A 17,501-nucleotide genomic window follows, 5' to 3' on the forward strand; every position below is an offset into this window, starting at 1 on the left:
AGTGATAGGATTAAATAATAATGATAGGATTAAATAAAAAATAAAAAAACAACAATAGAAATTGAGAGCTCAACGTATGTGTGAAGATAGTTTATTAACCACACCCGTATGTCAGAGGTTTTGTGCCCCACAGGTGAACTAAAGGAGAAGGTGACCCACTCTATCACACCAGGAGACTGGGTGTGGATCCAGTCCCTAAAAGAAGAAAAACTGGAAGCAGGCCTGTTGGGAAGGGCCCTATCAAGTCCTATTAGATCCATCTGGGTGCATGTCACACACTGCAAAAAGGTAAACCCAGTTACACCTGATGAACAAACACAGAGTTAGGGAGAAAGATCCGATCACCATTAGGGCTCGGGGTTGGCTCCTTAACGAAGATTCCCTTACCCTGTCTGATCATCCCTGTGTGAGTTTGGTAGAAGGTGAAGTAATGGGTTGGCGTCTGACATGTTCTCAGGGCAAGGGTGGGGATTCACAGGTCTCCTGACGGTAGGTAGCTGTCTGATTGTGGGGGCCATATTCCTAACACACTCAAACCCTTCTGATCAGCCAGAAAGTAGTAGTTAACCTAAAACAAGTTGATAAAATAATACCTGAGCACAGTCTATGAAGGCATAGGAGACAGCTAGACGTAGGGAAAGGGGAAGATTAGGGACTTTAGGGGAGGACATCACTATATGTGTGTCGCTGTGTACATCCTGGGACTATGTAGTTGCTCATATCGAGAGCGTGGGGGATATGTAAATCTCCATACACAGTTTGGGGACAGGTGTAGTGTTGTGAGGGTAGGGAATTACCAGAAATGGCAGTGCGACCCATAGAAGGGTAGGTACTGTCTGAAAGTCTGAAGTACGCAAAAACAGGTTTATCCTCCATGCAAGCCACCTGGGAATGTGGTGAAAGAGTCTTGTAGTAACTTGAACTATCAGTATCCCCCGATAACAAAGTCATTCCGACCTAGGTTGCCTACGTTTGAAGTCTCAGGGGATTCTAATTGTTTTTCTAGTACTAGTAAGATAGGATACAGAGTAGGGCATCTTAGCTCTGCTCCTACACAGAGAATATCACAACTGAAAGAGACCATGACTAATCTCTCCTCTTTGTTACAGCCAGAGGATTGTAGGAACTAAAACCAGGCCCGTGCTGACATCTGATGGTTGTGTGGTGATAACTGATTGTGAACTCACCTACATACGCAAACAATCAAACGTGTCAGAGACTGGTGAGTTGTCACGTAGAAAGTAGGACCTCCTCCCGGGATCCTTTGATGAAAGGATCCTGTGATGGGATAGGAGTACCTCGAGAGGTTCCAGAACAATTCAAAGCTAGGAATCAGATCGCAGTTGAGTTAGAATCAAGTATTTTCTGGTGGTCAACAATTAATAAAAACGTAGATTGGATAAATTATATTTACTATAACCAGCAAAGATTTATAAACCACACTTGTGATGCAATAAAGGGATTAGATGAGCAGACAGCGGCAACTATCTTAATGACAAGGCAGAATAGAATAGCTTTAGATATGCTTTTGGCTGAGAGGGGCGGAGTTTGTGTTCTGTTTGGATCTATGTGCTGTATTTTCATCCTCAAACAATATAGCACCGGACGGGTCAGTGACAAAAGAGCTTCATGGGAGTAACTACACTGACAAACAAACTGGCTGAGAGATCTGATATTGATAGCTCCATAAACGGTTGGTTTGATAACATATTTGATAAATGGAAAACTATTGTTGTAACTATTCTGGGTGAAGTTATAGCTTCTATGGGTATACTTGTTCTTTGTGGATGTTGTCTTATTTCCTGTGTCTGAGGTTTGGTGAGAAAGGAGATGGAGAGGTGATTTCCCACAGATGGTGAGATAAGGCCCAATCCTGGACTCCAACCTAGGAATGGAGGATATGACCTACCAGGCTTGGTGGAGTGACACTAGAGGGTGTCTAAAGGGGGCCAAAATATACTTCTCTGTTTGTGTTTTATGTTTTAATAGTCTTATGTTTTGTGTTCTATTAATCCTGTGTTTTATGCTTTATTAATCAAGTTAACCATGTGAATGTTTGTCTTTTCTTATGTGATGGTTTGAAGTTCTTTGATGACTGGTAACAATTTGCAAGTTGGGTGTAGATGGACTGAGGGTTTTAATTTTTTAGTATCATTATGGCCTATTAATAAAAGTGTGATTTTTTGTTTGTATTGTATTATAATGAAGGACAATCTGTGTTTTCTTATTTTTTGAATCACACCGTATTAGGTGTGAAAAGGGGGACTATTGGGGATTTATTATTCTCCTAAATTGATGGGATGACTAACTTAGAAAGAATGCATTCTTGACTGGGCTAATGTAGGTTGTGACACCTGGCAAGGCTGTGATTGATGTGAAGAGCTGTTTTAGGGGGTAAAAATAAGATAAGGATTGTGACTTCAAATGCTAGACTATAATAGTTATTTGTGATCTATGAGTCTTCCTTGGACATAGGAATGATGTCTAAGGGAGCTGGCTCTTCTCACTATGATAGGTTGTTATGATAATCTTGTGCCTGGCTGAAGTGTGTAACAAATGGTGCCGAGGAGATGAGAGCAACCCCTGAGCTAACGGATTGGCTGGGAGAGTTTGAACCACGCTCAAGTCTTTGCTCTGGTTGGCCAGCAGAGAAGTGGGAAACTTCCTCTGTCAGAGTATTTTGGGTATTGTTTCTGAAACAATGTGTTAGTTCTCTGGAATGTCCTGCGAGACATCTCAGAGAGCCCGTATATACGAAACATCATATTTACCATTGAAGGTTTTTGCATTAATTAAAATAACTAGTATATCTTAGAAGTCGTGTTGACCTCTTTTGTTCCTGATACCAGATTTGAATTGACGCAATTTCTAACAATAGGTTACTGTATCCTACTGACAACGTTACAAGCATGATTCAGAAATTAGGGAGATATGTTTAATTTGAGAAGAATGGATGAACTTTGTCAATGCTAGTTAAGGATACTATAGTCACCACGTTTCACATTGGATTTATTAACGACAAAAAGGTACGACCTCTTTTTAATTATAGTGCTGCACTGCACTTTACAAACAAGGTTGTTAGCTAGCTAGCTAACATTAGCTCTGTTCCAACGTTAAACCAACTCTGTAGTTCCGATAAGCTGACAGAGAAGCAGACGGCCTGACCGTTAAGCTGACAGAGAAGCAGACGGCCTGACCGATAAGCCGACAGAGAAGCAGACGGCCTGACAGATAAGCAGACAGAGAAGCAGACGGCCTGACCGATAAACCGACAGAGAAGCAGACGGCCTGACAGATAAGCAGACAGAGAAGCAGACGGCCTGACAGATAAGCAGACAGAGAAGCAGACGGCCTGACAGAGAAGCAGACAGAGAAGCAGATGGCCTGACAGAGAAGCAGACGGAGAAGCAGACAGAGAAGCAGACACTCCATGTAGGAGACTTTATGTAAAACGCATAGGGCGACAGAAAGACAAGTCACACAGCATGATGTTAAAGTAGAAGCAGCCCATTCACTCAGACATAATAACCCCCTACCAATCATAAGAATACAATACAATGTTTCACACAAGTTATATGTGCCTATATGTTACAACATGTTGCTTCTCTTGTATTGTCAACATCAATTCCAAATTGTTTGGCTGTCAGCAGATACAGTGGGGAAAAAAAGTATTTAGTCAGCCACCAATTGTGCAAGTTATCCCACTTAAAAAGATGAGAGAGGCCTGTAATTTTCATCATAAGTACACGTCAACTATTACAGACAAAATGAGAAAAAAAAATCCTGAAAATCACATTGTAGGATTTTTAATGAATTTATTTGCAAATTATGGTGGAAAATAAGTATTTGGTCAATAACAAAAGTTTCTCAATACTTTGTTATATACCCTTTGTTGGCAATGACACAGGTCAAACGTTTTCTGTAAGTCTTCACAAGGTTTTCACACACTGTTGCTGGTATTTTGGCCCATTCCTCCATGCAGATCTCCTCTAGAGCAGTGATATTTTGGGGCTGTCGCTGAGCAACACGGACTTTCAACTCCCTCCAACGATTTTCTATGGGGTTGAGATCTGGAGACTGGCTAGGCCACTCCAGGACCTTGAAATGCTTCTTACGAAGCCACTCCTTCGTTGCCCGGGCGGTGTGTTTGGGATCATTGTCATGCTGAAAGACCCAGCCACGTTTAATCTTCAATGCCCTTGCTGATGGAAGGAGGCTTTCACTCAAAATCTCACGATACATGGCCCCATTCATTCTTTCCTTTACACGGATCAGTCGTCCTGGTCCCTTTACAGAAAAACAGCCCCAAAGCATGATGTTTCCACCCCCATGCTTCACAGTAGGTATGGTGTTCTTTGGATGCAACTCAGCATTCTTTGTCCTCCAAACACGACAAGTATGTTTTTTACCAAAAAGTTTTATTTTGGTTTCATCTGACCATATGACATTCTCCCAATCCTCTTCTGGATCATCCAAATGCACTCTAGCAAACTTCAGACGGGCCTGGACATGTACTGGCTTAAGCAGGGGGACACGTCTTGCACTGCAGGATTTGAGTCCCTGGCGGCGTAGTGTGTTACTGATGGTAGGCTTTGTTACTTTGGTCCCAGCTCTCTGCAGGTCATTCACTAGGTCCCCCCGTGTGGTTCTGGGATTTTTGCTCACCGTTCTTGTGATCATTTTGACCCCACGGGGTGAGATCTTGCGTGGAGCCCCAGATCGAGGGAGATTATCAGTGGTCTTGTATGTCTTCCATTTCCTAATAATTGCTCCCACAGTTGATTTCTTCAAACCAAGCTGCTTACCTAGTGCTGATTCAGTCTTCCCAGCCTGGTGCAGGTCTACAATTTTGTTTCTGGTGTCCTTTGACAGCTCTTTGGTCTTGGCCATAGTGGAGTTTGGAGAGTGACTGTTTGAGGTTGTGGACAGGTGTCTTTTATACTGATAACAAGTTCAAACAGGTGCCATTAATACAGGTAACGAGTGGAGGACAGAGGAGCCTCTTAAAGAAGAAGTTGCAGGTCGGTGAGAGCCAGAAATCTTGCTTGTTTGTAGGTGACCAAATACTTATTTTCCACCATCATTTGCAAATAAATTCATTCAAAATCCTACAATGTGATTTTTTGGAATTTTTTTCTCAATTTGTCTGTCATAGTTGACGTGTACCTATGATGAAAATTACAGGCCTCTCTCATCTTTTTAAGTGGGATAACTTGCACAATTGGTGGCTGACTAAATACTTTTTTTCCCCACTGTACATGGTTATCAATACTACTAATATATATGAAGGGTGGATATTTTGATCGAGGTATTTCACATGGCCTTGATCCATGTCCTGCCTGGTACTCATGGCTTGTATTGTCACGCTACTTGCAGCAAAACTGTTGAGTATTTATTATTTTGCAGATCTTCAAGCAGTGGAGATGAGGATAATGGTGAAACTGGAGATGATCCGTACAGAGTTCAGGACTGCTCTGAACCAAGTTATGGAGGCCATAGAGGATAATGGTGAAACTGGAGATGATCCGTAAAGAGTTCAGGACTGCTCTGAACCAAGTTATGGAGGCCATAGAGGATAATGGTGAAACTGGAGATGATCCGTACAGAGTTCAGGACTGCTCTGAACCAAGTTATGGAGGCCATAGAGGATAATGGTGAAATTGGAGATGATCTGTACAGAGTTCAGGACTGCTCTGAACCAAGTTATGGAGGCCATAGAGGATAATGGCCTTTTTACTTCACTTTAATCCAGTCGGTCAATATAGCTAGATGATTGTGCTAGTAAAAAAGGAATGTAGTTGGGAGTCGACGTTAAACCGGCATTTTGATAATTTGTTTAAGGAAAATAATGACCAGTTTGTGTTATTTTGACTTCCAGGAGCGGGTCGAGGAAGAGACTGTGGATGAGGATGGAGCAGCAGCACCTGAATAAACCTAACATAGTTATTCACTTTTAGCTTTAAGCAGTTTTACAGTTCTTGATTGGAGTGCAGTGTTCATGTTTTTACTGACTTGTTATTTTGTGAGCTTATTGCTGTGATTTTGTTTATGAATCTATTGTGATACAGTTTATGTAAAAAAATAACTTATTTTCTGGCATTTTGCATATTTCGTCAGTGGACACCTACCAACAGGACACTGTGTATATGTTCAGGGTAGATTAAATGACGTGTCTTAAGGGTCCTCCCGAGTGGCGCAGTGGTCTAAGACACTGCATCGCAGCTGCGTTGCTACAGATGCTGGTTCGATACCTGTCTGTGTCGCAGCCAGCCACGACCGGGAGACCTATGAGGTGATGCACAATTGGCCCAGCGTCGTCCAGGTTAGGGGAGGGTTTGGCCAGCCGGAATGTCCTTGTCCCCATCACACTGTTACGTGCCTTACTGGTACTATAGGTACCCACTGACGAAAGTTACGTTCCCAGTGGTTACCAGAAACTGCATTTTATAGTGCTCTCAACGTACTTTCTGACGTTTAGCAACGTTATGTGGTTGACTTAAAAATACACATATTTAACGGTTTAAAATCCCCCACATTTCTACGTCCTGAAAAGACTTGGGACATAAGTTTTGTCAGCGGACACCACAGCTACGTAGAAGGAACGTTTCACAATAACGTTATCATGACTTATGTAGGGACTAAAATAACTTGGGTGACACCCTGGAACGTAATTTTGAAAGCTCACTCTAGAAACGTATTCCAGTTTCTGCCTGCCAGCTGGAATGGAAACCTTTGCCAGTGGGTGTGCGTGTGGAAACTACCTGCTCCTCCCCTCTGAAGCATAGGTTACTGTATCCTACTGACAACGTTACAAGCATGATTCAGAAATTAGGGAGATATATTTAATTTGAGAAGAATGGATGAACTTTTTCAATGCTAGTTAAGGATACTATAGTCACCACGTTTCACATTGGATTTATTAACAACAAAAAGTTACGACCTGTTTTTAATTCTAGTGCTGCACTGCACAAACAAGGTTGTTAGCTAGCTAGCGAACATCTGCTCTGTTCCAACGTTAAACCAACTCTGAAGTTCAAAGACATTCAAAGTTCCTCCATAGAAGCCGCTCCTCTGTAAGTATAATTCTGTGGGCCTAATTCAGATAATGCAGGTCATAATACGATGCCCAGCTCTTCAATGCAAGCTTTCTCTATCCTCTAACGAGCTCTCCACACCCGCAAAATGTCGCACCTTACATTGTGATTGGCAGCACAGTGTGCTCTGAATGATTTTCTTATACAGATACTCTGTGGTGTTCTAGTGTATTTATTCTCCCACTTGGATGTCACTTCCACAAGCTTTAAATTGAGGGCTAGGTTGTCAGGATGGGTAATGTACTGTACACATTAATTACAAGTACTCCTAAAGATACACTTCATTTTAACTAGCTAAATCCTGTGTAGCAACTAGTAATTACATTGTACTTGGCTAACATTACATGTACTATGCTTTGAAATAGTGTCTTATTCTTCATCTGGGATTTGGATTTGTAAAATATATTATAAAATGCATTTAATATATGTCTGATCAGGCTCAGGTAGCATCAGGTTTGTATTTTCATGCTGATCAAAGCTCTAATCAAATCCAGACATTTATAAGCGTTATAATGCTTTTGAATGACACTTCCGGTTTTGGCGGAAAATACTGGGTTACCCGGGTGAAGAGTGATTTATTCTCGGGATGGAACATTTGTATAATATCAAGGAAATATTAAACCCTGATGCGCATACCAGTTGATTCACAAGACACCAACTAAGTAACTTACATATACGGTATCTTCATTAGGCCTAATGGCATTTCATGTCCATGATAGGAAGTTTGTTGTAGTGGCTCAGTAAGGCTAATTGTAAAAGTAACCCTCTAAAATGCCATGTTTGTACAGTTTATTATGTGGAGGAAACATTTAGGCAGTCAGGACCATATGCCAGGAACGCTCCGTAGGCCGCACTGTAGGCCTAGCTCTTACTGCAGTCCAGTGCCATGGCCATCTTTGAAGTTTGGCCTCTAGTAATTTAGGAGGGCAACTTTATGAAGGCCTCTTCACCGTGGTCTTATCGTACAAGGCTCTACAGACATGTAAAATAAAAACAGGCTATTTTTATTGTTCATATTATTTGCGTTGATGATGTATTGAAGTCAAGTGGTTCAACATTCAAATGCGACAGTCATTGGAACACTTGCGCCACCAAGTGGACAATTGCTCAGTTCCCTTGTGGCATCAACGCTACCAGAGATATTTGATATAAGATCAAATGTTATGTCAATATTATTATCTCTAAATTGATTCCCCCACCCGTATTTCATATATTATTATTCCGATTTAGCTGTTAATCTGGATTTAATTTATAAACGCTTTCTGTCATTTCCGATTGGAGGGCAGATGACCACGTGACTTACGAACCTACAAATGTGTTACTTTGTAACAGTCAAAAGTGGTTATTCCCAACGTTGATCAACGCCCAATCTATGCCAAGATTTTTTTAAAGCATTATCTTTAAAGCATTATCACTGTACCATTTACACCCTGTATCCTGTGCATGTGACGAATAAACATTGATTTGATTAGATGATTAACGCACCATTCACATCAGCTATCATAGTCAATATAACAGTGACTGACTTCACCATCACTTTCTAGCCATCATTGACATTGAGATGAAGATGGTCAAACGTGAAAATATAAAATACATCGTGATCCTAATGGAATATAACAAAGCAATTCTGTTGTCTTTGCCTGCTTTATCTTTACAATGACAGGGGGTGCACCGTTCCTGGAGGTACTGCAATACCAGGTCGATGCGTGGAGTGGACGGAGCAAGCCCCTATTCCATCTCCCTGTTCCAAAAATCAATTTAATATATGGTCCCCAGATAGGGGACGTATCAGATATTAAACTGATAAGAACAGATTTTTATTTTTATTTTTATTTCAACTTCATAAAGTTGCCGTCCTAAATTACTAGAGGCCAAACTTCAAAGATGTCCATGGCACTGGACTGCAGTAAGAGCTAGGCCTACAGTGCGGCCTACGGAAAGTGAGGCGACTATCTTTTAGTGGCAAGGTGTTAGTGCTGAAGGCGGACATTCTGCCTTCATTACTCCACCTTGCATATGTGTTTCCCATGCCGGTGTCTCTAAGGAAAATGTTCATACGTGTACTGTTTAATTTCTTTTGGGGGGGATATGAGTACATCCGGAGTGTCACGGTTTCGGCCGAGGCAGCTCCTCCTCCTTGTTCGGGCAGGTTTCGCCGGTCGTCGTCTCCGGAGTACTAGCTGCCACCGCTCTATGTTTTCTGTTTGACTAGTTTTGTCTGTTAGCCACACCTGTCTTGTGTTATGTCTAATTAAGCACCCTATTTAGTTTCCTTGTTGTTAGTGTAGTGTTGTGTGTAATTGTTTCGTGTTAGGTGTCATTTCGTACCTGTGTTTGGTACGCCACTACTATATTGCTTACTTCTCGGTTGAGAAGAGTTTTGCGCGCCTGTTTATGCGCGCTTGTATTTTACGCCTGTGTGCGTTTTGCCTCTGGCTGTTTTTGGATTATTGCCTCGCACTTTCCAGTAAAGTTTATTGGACTATCAATCTGCTTCTGCACCTGATTCCACACCACACCATTTCTACACGGCCCTGACAGAATTACACACCACTTGATGGAATCAGCAGGAGCACAAGTCGACAGCGTGGAGGAACGTCTCCAGGGACAGGAACATCGCATCAATCGGATCGGGCACGCGTTGGAGGGCGTCATGGACACTCTTCGGCGCTGGGAGATCAGCGGTGTTCCCACAGCCCCACCGGTCGCTCCATCACCACCAGAGAACCTGCCTACTCATCCACCGGAACCCAGTGGGATTCGGCTCTCGCTCCCGAGGGCGTACGACGCTCCGCTGCCGGGTGTCAGGGTTTCCTTTGCAAGTGGAGCTCTACCTGGCCACTATACACCCGGCGCCCTCGGGATACGAGAGCGTTTCCGCCCTCATCTCCTGTCTCACCGGCAAGGCGTTGGAGTGGGCCAACGCCGAATGGAGGGGAATAGACTCCGCCACAGTCACCTATGCGGAGTTCTCCCGCCGCTTTCGTGCGGTCTTTGACCATCCACCAGAGGGAAGAGCGGCGGGGGAACGTCTATTCCACCTCCGACAGGGGATGAGGAGCGCTCAAGAATTCGCACTGGAGTTCCGGACTCTAGCGGCTGACGCGGGGTGGAATGAGAGGGCCCTCATAGACCATTTTAGGTGTAGCCTTAGGGAGGACGTCCGCAGGGAGTTAGCGTGTAGGACGCTACTTTAACTTTTGACCAGCTTGTGGACATGGCTATTCGTCTGGACAACCTACTCACGACCAGCGGGCGTCCCAGATGGGGGCCTCCCATTCCACCCTCCAGCACCTCCGAGCCGAGTCCGATGGAGCTCGGAGGGGGCTGGCGCTAGAACGAAAAGAGGAAGGAACCCGAGGGGAGCAGTCTCCTGCACCAAGTGTGGCCGCGGAGGGCACACCGCGGCTAGGTGCTGGGGAGGGTTCCCTGAGGAGGAGATGGCAGGCCATACAGTGGGGAGTCCTCCCAGGTGAGTAGGCGCCCTACTTACCCAGAGCTTTCTGTCGTCCACTTTACATTGCCTGTTTGTTTTCCACAGGTTGCACCTCGTTCCCAGCATAAGGCGCTAGTCGATTCAGGCGCAGCTGGGAATTTTATAGATCGCAAATTTTGTGTTAAGTTAGGGATTCCCCCTCCTTCCAGTCGATAAACCTTTCCCCGTACATGCTTTAGATAGTCGTCCGTTAGGATCTGGGTGGATTGGGGAGCTCACAGCGCCACTTAGGATGATGACGCAGGGGGTCATGAGGAGACGATTCAACTCTATCTGATTGACTCTCCTGCGTATCCGGTGGTACTGGGGCTTCCTGGTTGACCACCCATGATCCTACTATTTCGTGGCGAGAGAAGGCTCTTCAAGGGTGGTCTGCTCAGTGTGAGGGGTTTTGTCTGGGTGTTTCCGTAGGGGCGACCTCGGTGGAGAGTCCGAACCAGATGCCAGCACTGCGCATTCCTCCTGAGTATGAGGATTTGGCACTCGTGTTTAGTAAGACCCGAGCGGCAAGGTTGCCACCTCATAGACAGGGGGATTGTGCGATAGACCTCCAGACAGGAGCAGCGCTCCAGCGAGCCATGTGTATCCTTTGTCACAGGAGGAGAAAAAAGGCAATGGAGACGTACATTGCCGAGTCTCTGAGACAGGGATACATACGGACCTCTACTTCTCCCGCGTCCTCTAGCTTCTTTTTGTGAAGAAGAAGGATGGAGGTCTGCGTCCGTGTATTGATTACCGCGGTCTCAATCAGGTGACTGTTAAATATAGTTATCCACTCCCGCTGATTGGGACTATGACGGAGTCATTGCACGGGGCACGGTTCTTCACAAAATTGGACCTCAGGAGCGCATATAATTTGGTGCGCATTAGGGAGGGCGATGAGTGGAAGACAGCATTTAGTACTACATCCGGCCATTACGAGTATCTGGTCATGCCATATGGGTTAATGAATGCTCCATCAGTCTTCCAATCGTTTGTAGATGAAATTTTCCGGGACATGCAGGCGCAGGGGGTGGTGGTGTACATTGATGATATTCTTGTGTACAGCCCTACTCGGGCCGAGCATGTAGCCCTGGTGCGCAGGGTATTGAGGAGACTGTTGGAGCATGACCTGTATGTCAAGGCTGAGAAATGTCTGTTCTTTCAGGAGTCAGTTTCCTTTTGGGTTACCAGTTGTCTGCGTCAGGGGTGAGAATGGAGGTGGACCGAGTGTCCGCCGTCGTAATTGGCAAACCCCAACGACAGTTAAAGAGGTGCAGCGGTTTTTGGGGTTTTGCGAATTACTACCGGAGGTTTATCCGGGGTTTTGGTCAGGTGGCAGCTCCCATCACGTCTCTTCTGAAGGGGGGTCCGGTGCGCTTGCAGTGGTCGGCTGAGGCGGACAGGGCTTTTGGAAGACTGAAGGACCTGTTTACCTCGGCTCCGGTGTTGGCGCACCCGGATCCCACTTTACCATTTCAAGTTGAGGTAGACGCGTCGAGGCCGGTATTGGGGCCGTTCTATCTCAACGCCGGGTACACCACCTAAGCTCCGCCCCTGTGCTTTTTATTCTAAGAAGCTCAGTCCGGCGGAGCGGAATTATGACGTAGGGGACAGGGAGCTGTTAGCCGTAGTCCAGGCCCTAAAGGTGTGGAGGCATTGGCTTGAGGGGGCTCAGCACCCTTTCCTTATTCTGACCGATCACCGTAACCTGGAATATATTCGGGCCGCTAGGAGACTAAATCCTCGCCAGGCTCGATGGACTATGTTTCTCGCCCGGTTTGTGTTTAAGATCACTTACATCCCTGGGTCCCAGAACGGGAAGGCAGATGCTCTGTCCCGCCGGTATGACGCGGAGGAGAGGTGCGTGGAGTCCATTCCCATACTACCGGAGTCGTGTCTGGTGGCACCGGTGGTGTGGGAGGTCGATGCGAGATCGAGCGGGCGGTACGTGCACCACCCTAGTCCTCCACAGTGTCCGGTGGGTCGGACGTACGTCCCGCTCGAGGTCTGGGATCGGCTGATTTATTGGGCTCACCACGTCTCCCTCCTCTGGACATCCCGGGTATTGGCCGGACGGTGCACTGCCTTAGTATGAAGTACTGGTGGCCAACATTAGCCAGGGATGTGAGGGTTTATGTCTCCTCCTGCTCAATATGTGCCCAGTGTAAGGCACCCAGACATTTGCCCAGGGGTAAATTACAGCCCCTGCCCGTTCCACAGCGACCCTGGTCTCATCTATCGGTGGATTTTGTTACCGATCTTCCCTCCTCTCAGGGGAATACCACCATCCTGGTCGTTGTGGATCGGTTCTCTAAGCCTGTCGTCTCCTTCCCATGCCGGGTCTTCCTACTGCCCTACAGACCGCTGAGGCTCTATTTACTCACGTCTTCCGGCATTACGGGTACCCGAGGATATAGTGTCTGATCGAGGCCCCCAGTTTACCTCCAGAGTCTGGAGAGCATTTATGGAACGTTTGGGGGTCTCGGTGAGCCTTACCTCGGGTTACCACCCGGAGAGCAATGGGCAGGTCGAAAGAGTCAACCAGGATGTGGGTAGGTTTCTGAGGTCATATTGTCAGGACCGGCCGGAGGAGTGGGCGAGATATGTGCCCTGGGCCGAGATGGCACAGAACTCTCTCCGCCACTCCTCCACTAGACTAACCCCTTTTCAGTGTGTCTTAGGGTATCAGCCGGTTCTGGCACCGTGGCATGAGAGCCAGATCGAGGCCCCCGCTGTGGATGAGTGGGTACGGTGCTCGGAGGAGACGTGGAACGCTGCTCATGTCCATCTGCAGCGTGCCATACGTCGACGAAAGACGAGCGCCGACCTACGCCGCAGTGAGGGGCCAGTGTACGCACCTGGAGATCGAGTCTGGCTCTCAACCAGAAACCTACCCCTCCGCCTGCCCTGCCGGAAGCTGGGTCGGGCGGTTTGTGGGGCCTTTTAAAGTCCTGAGGAGATTGAATGAGGTGTGTTACAGGTTAGAACTACCTATTGATTACAAGAATATTAACCCCTCATTCCATGTGTCTCTCCTCAGGCCGGTGGTAGCTGGTCCACTCCAGGACTTCGAGATTGAGGAGACTCCTCCGCCCCGTTGGAGATCGAGGGGGCTCCGGCGTACACTGTTCGGACCATCCTGGATTCCAGACGCGGATGGGGGTCTCCAATATCTCGTGGAGTGGGAGGGGAGTGCGGTCCGGGAGGAGCGGTGCTGGGTGCCGAGGAGGGATATTCTGGATCCGTCCCTGATGACCGAATTCCATCGTGGTCATCCTACGCGCCCGGCGCCGCGCCCTCCTGGGCGTCCCGAGGCCGGAGTCGGCGCACGGCTGGAGCCGCGCGTCAAGGGGGGTACTGTCACGGTTTCGGCCGAGGCAGCTCCTCCTCCTTGTTCGGGCAGGTTTCGCCGGTCGTCGTCTCCGGAGTACTAGCTGCCACCGCTCTATGTTTTCTGTTTGACTAGTTTTGTCTGTTAGCCACACCTGTCTTGTGTTATGTCTAATTAAGCACCCTATTTAGTTTCCTTGTTGTTAGTGTAGTGTTGTGTGTAATTGTTTCGTGTTAGGTGTCATTTCGTACCTGTGTTTGGTACGCCACTACTATATTGCTTACTTCTCGGTTGAGAAGAGTTTTGCGCGCCTGTTTATGCGCGCTTGTATTTTACGCCTGTGTGCGTTTTGCCTCTGGCTGTTTTTGGATTATTGCCTCGCACTTTCCAGTAAAGTTTATTGGACTATCAATCTGCTTCTGCACCTGATTCCACACCACACCATTTCTACACGGCCCTGACACGGAGAGATCGGATGTACCAGCCTATAGAGGCTGGTGGAAGGGATTTCCCTCATATTCCTCTCAAACTAGATGCGTTGTTCTACTCAAACGTTTGTTGTCTTTTGTCGTCTTCTGTACATAAATGTCATATATTAATCAAATTCTGGTTGTCCATACCGTTAAGGTTTATGGTGGAGTGGGATAATAGTAAACCAAAAGCTGAAATTATCCCATTACATTTTAAGAAAATAGTTGAATGGGCAAGGAAAAACCCTGTCTGCAAAGTAAAAGAAAATGTAATCAACCACAGACTGCTATATGTGAAATTGATAGAAAATTGTTGTCCTAGAGACCGATTACCTATATCACCTTCCACCTGGCTACGGGCACAATTAAAAGGTTTAGACAACAGACTGAAAGATTTTAATTGGCTTGTTTTACACAGACGTCTTCCGGTCCGTTCAACATTATATGATCATAATTTGACCCTGAATAAATTTTGTCCCAGGGACAACTGTTTCGGCAATTGAAACAATTCCCATGTTTTATGGGAATGCTCTTTTGCCCAAATAGTTTGGAAGAAAATTAAAATAGATTTTAATATTTAAAAAAACATTGATTATGAAGGGGTAGCCAAATTTGAACTAAAACATGTGGAAAAGGTGCAATTATTAGAATTAGTGACTCTGGTGTCCCTTATCAAGACCAAACTTTGGGAGGCCAGATGTGGTGCGGTCAATGACACCCTCAAGTGGTCACCGACGGGATTGGTTAAATTTATAAAACAAGAAATTTGGAATAAAATACAATTCGAAATAGATAAGTGGGGCATCACATCTGTTAAACATAGATGGAAAGGGATATACCCTTCTTTGTAAACGGTTTTTATAGCCTATATATAGGCCTATGTATAACTGTATTCTGTCATGTAAATTGAAATGTAGGCTTTGTAAATATTCGATATACACTGAGGTTTATTCAGAGTTCCCTTTGGTATATGTTTTTATTTCTATAATAGTTTTTATTCCTTTGAAAGATCAGCTTTGGGAGATTGTTAGAGGCAATTGTTTACATGCTTCTCTTGAATGTAGGCCTTTTAGCTGGTCAGGTTCCTCAGAACAGCACTTTTTTTTGGAGTTTTGCTATTTTTATACGGTTAAGGTACTGTCTTTGTAAATCCATGTTATGTACAACGTTATGCACTGAATTTGTGCTTGTATTTGAATGTGAAATGAAAATAAACATTATTTTTCCAAAAAATAAATAAAAAATCTGTTCTTATCAGATTAATATCTGATACGTCCCCTATCTGGGGACCATATATTAAATTGATTTTTGGAACAGGGAGATGGAATAGGGGCTTGCTCCGTCCACTCCACGCATCGACCTGGTATTGCAGTACCTCCAGGAACGGTGCACCCCCTGTCATTGTAAAGATAAAGCAGGCAAAGACAACAGAATTGCTTTGTTATATTACATTAGGATCACGATGTATTTTATATTTTCACGTTTGACCATCTTCATCTCAATGTCAATGATGGCTAGAAAGTGATGGTGAAGTCAGTCACTGTTATATTGACTATGATAGCTGATGTGAATGGTGCGTTAATCATCTAATCAAATCAATGTTTATTCGTCACATGCACAGGATACAGGGTGTAAATGGTACAGTGATAATGCTTTAAAGATAATGCTTTTAAAAAATCTTGGCATAAATTGGGAGTTGATCAACGTTGGGAATAACCACTTTTGACTGTTACAAAGTAACAAATTGGTAGGTTCGTAAGTCACGTGGTCATCTGCCCTCCAATCAGAAATGACAGAAAGCATTTATAAATTAAATCCAGATTAACAGCTAAATCGGAATAATAATATATTAAATACGGGTGGGGGAATCAATTTAGAGATAATAATATTGACATAACATTTGATCTTATATCAAATATCTCTGGTAGCGTTGATGCCACAAGGGAACTAAGCAATTGTCCACTTGGTGGCGCAAGTGTTCCACTGACCGTCGCATTTGAATGTTGAACCACTTGACTTCAATACATCATCAACGCAAATAATATGAACAATAAAAATAGCCTGTTTTTATTTTACATGTCTGTAGAGCCTTGTATGATAAGACCACGGTGAAGAGGCCTTCATAAAGTTGCCGTCCTAAATTACTAGAGGCCAAACTTCAAAGATGTCCATGGCACTGGACTGCAGTAAGAGCTAGGCCTACAGTGCGGCCTACGGAGCGGTCCTGGTGTATGGTCCTGGCTGCCTAAATGTTTCCTCCACATAATAAACTGTACAAACATGGCACTTTAGAGGGTTACTTTACAATTAGCCTTACTGAGTCACTACAACAAACTTCCTATCATGGACATGAAATGCCATTAGGCCTAATGAAGATACCGTATATGTAAGTTACTTAGTTGGTGTCTTGTGAATCAACTGGTTTGCCCATCAGGGTTTAATATTTCCTCGATATTATACAAATGTTCCATCCCGAGAATAAATCACTCTTCTCCCGGGTAACCCGGTATTTTCCGCCAAAACCGGAAGTGTCATTCAAAAGCATTATAATGCTTATAAATGTCTGGATTTGATTAGAGCTTTGATCAGCATGAAAATACAAACCTGATGCTACCTGAGCCTGATCAGACATATATTAAATACATTTTATAATACATTTTACAAATCCAAATCCCAGATGAAGAATAAGACACTATTTCAAAGCATAGTACATGTAATGTTAGCCAAGTACAATGTAATTACTAGTTGTTACACAGGATTTAGCTAGTTAAAATGAAGTGTATCTTTAGGAGTACTTGTAATTAATGTGTACAGTACATTACCCATCCTGACAACCTGGCCCTCAATTTAAAGCTTGTGGAAGTGACATCCAAGTGGGAGAATTAATACACTAGTACACCACAGAGTATCTGTATAGGAACATCATTCAGAGCACACTGTGCTGCCAATCACAGTGTAAGGTGCGACATTTTCCGGGTGTGGAGAGCTCGTTAGAGGATAGAGGATGCTTGCATTGAAGAGCTGGGCATCGTGTTATGACCTGCATTATCTGAATTAGGCCCACAGAATTATACCTACGGAGGAGCGGCTTCTATGGAGGAACTTTGAATGTCTTTGAACTTCAGAGT

General features: G+C 44.8%; 1 non-coding gene and 1 pseudogene across 1 annotated transcript; one reads left to right on the top strand and one right to left on the bottom strand.

Moving 5' to 3' along the window:
• Nucleotides 1–8,755: 8,755 nt before the first annotated feature.
• LOC121560974 lies at nucleotides 8,756–8,946 on the bottom strand. The gene has a single exon (XR_005999077.1). It is a non-coding gene; the product is annotated as a U2 spliceosomal RNA (small nuclear RNA).
• Nucleotides 8,947–15,589: 6,643 nt separating this feature from the next.
• LOC121560973 lies at nucleotides 15,590–15,770 on the top strand (annotated as a pseudogene).
• Nucleotides 15,771–17,501: the final 1,731 nt, after the last annotated feature.

Source organism: Coregonus clupeaformis, unplaced genomic scaffold, assembly GCF_020615455.1.
Source record: "Coregonus clupeaformis isolate EN_2021a unplaced genomic scaffold, ASM2061545v1 scaf0719, whole genome shotgun sequence".
Lineage (NCBI taxonomy): Eukaryota > Metazoa > Chordata > Actinopteri > Salmoniformes > Salmonidae > Coregonus > Coregonus clupeaformis.